Below are 2,517 nucleotides of genomic sequence, written 5' to 3'. Positions count from 1 at the left end.
ATATATATATATATATATATAAACATAATACATACATACATACATATATACATACATATATATATATATATATATATACATATCTATCTATCTATCTATCTATCTATCTATCTATCTATCTATCTATCTATCTATATACTAGCAGATATACCCGGCGTTGCCCGGGTTAAAGAGAATACAATTTTAAAACGCCGTCTAGATTACGCAGGTCTCAACTTCTAGTAGCTGAGATACCAACTTTCTACATTAATAACCCTCCAACCCATGCCAGCATGGAATATAGACGTCAAGTGAAATGTATATAAGGTAAATATACGTAATTAAAAAAAAACGTTTTGTGTAGCTTATTTTGTAACCAAGAAACAGGTACAGATTATAAACAATGAAAGGTTGATTTTGGTGATTTATTTGACAGGGGTGGTAGAGGGCCAATCCGATGATAAATTTGATCTTGGATTTTGAAAGTTTGCATGAATCCTGGATCAGTTATATCTCTTGTGACTCCAAATGATGTCATCTGCAGTGCAGAGTTGTATTGTGTAATTTTGCTTTGGAAGTGCTTGGAATCTTGGTCAGTTAATTTCAACAGTTTCTTCAATGGCTCTGGAGTTTGGAGATTGCAAGTACTTTTACTTTTCCATCACTGCAGTACAATGCAGGTGACTCTCCCGACCACTTCCTTGCTTTACAATGTAGGCACTCAGTTGTCATTGCACCAATGGAAGCTCTAGTGTCATCTTCATAATGGACTTGTGGATCATAATTGAAAGCTGCTTCATAGAATTTGCTACTCTGAGTTGTTGCAACTGCTCTTCGTTCTGCAGTGAAGATCATGTTCCTTGTCAGCCATGCATATCTCTGTTCAGCATTTTGAGATGCTCTGCCTGTGTAGTGCACAGTCTGTTCATTTCTTGGTATGCTTCCCTTTCTGCAGCTGTCTCTCTTTCCCTGAGCAGAGACATTCTTTTGGCTGACCTTGACATTGTAGACAAATTTGACACTTTCTTTCTAGGTATGGTTATATAGGGATACAGAAATACGGAGGTGCAGAAGATAGTAAACAATGAAAATAACTGGGTAACGGAAATTATATTTCTTAATACGACGGACAGAAAGTAAATAAGAAATTTTTACGAGAAATAAAGAATTATACATGTTGAATCGAAATTTTTCACTCAATGAACCAAAGAGCCAGAATCGAAGGAACGAGAAAAAATCCGTTAACAACAGAAAAACACAAAACCGTTGCAAAAGTAAATAAGAATTTTTTAGAGAAATTAACTAAGTGTACAGATTTAAGTGAAATTTTTAAAGTTACTTCTGTCAGTAAATTATGATCTTTCTTTTATCAGTAATTCCGTCAACAACAACAAAAATACAAAACGTTGTAGGCTAATTTAACGAAGTGTACGGATTTAAGTGAAATTTATGAAGTTGCCTCTGTCAATAAATTATGTATGAAAATACTTTCATCAGTAATTGTGAATTTCTTTCTGTCAGTAATTTTTCGTTGTTGTTTGTAAATAGCGATTGAAAACTTACAGTGAAGACAATAGCAATTGAACTTAAAATGAAAACAATAGCGTCTGAAAAATGAAAGTGAAAACAATAGAAAGTGAGTGAGCTATAGTGAGAGAGAGAGAGAGAGAGAGAGAGAGAGAGAGAGAGAGAGAGAGCTATCTATTCAGACAAATAAGACACACATAGATAGATAGCTAGATAGATAGATAGATAGATAGATAGATAGATAGATAAGATTAGACAGACGCAGAGCGATAGATATATATATAGAGATTGATAGAGAGAGATAGATAGAGAGATATAGATAGAGAGATATAGATAGAGAGATATAGATAGAGAGATATAGATAGAGAGATATAGATAGAGAGATATAAAGAGATAGAGATACGCGTGAAAAGCGAATACACACACGTCTCTATTTTATATATTAGATGAGATTGTGATAATTTTTTGACCAATGGATGTAAGAGACACAATCAATTTTTTAAAGTTACTTCAGAAAAAGTTACCTCCCTTCTCCACGTAACCCAGAAACGGGTATTTTCTGTCCCCGGGGATCCTGTTACACATTATGTGAAAAATGTCAAGTGTCTAAAACCATCTCTAGAACATAAGTAATGTAGGTTCCCAGTATGGAGAAAATCAGTTGAAAAATATGGCCGTTATAATCTTTTACACACATACACGCGCGCAGAACAGTTTTATATGTGTGTGTATGTGTGTGTGTATGTGTGTGTGTATGTATGTATATATGTACACACACATATATATATATATGTGCGTGTGTGTATGCATGTATACGCATATATATAAGGTATAAGAAAAGGAAAAATATAGGCGGACTTGGATGTTCAACATCCCTTTGAAGGATTTTGGTCCTTATATATATATATATATATATATATATATATATATATATATCGGGCTACTACTGACTGACCTTTTTGGATATTATAGCGGCTCTCATATCACTTTGCCACGTAGGAAGGGGTATAC

This window comes from Octopus bimaculoides, chromosome 10 (genome assembly GCF_001194135.2).
Source record: "Octopus bimaculoides isolate UCB-OBI-ISO-001 chromosome 10, ASM119413v2, whole genome shotgun sequence".
NCBI lineage: Eukaryota > Metazoa > Mollusca > Cephalopoda > Octopoda > Octopodidae > Octopus > Octopus bimaculoides.
The sequence above is the reverse complement of the archived record's forward strand: the minus strand, read 5'-3'. Positions refer to the sequence as shown.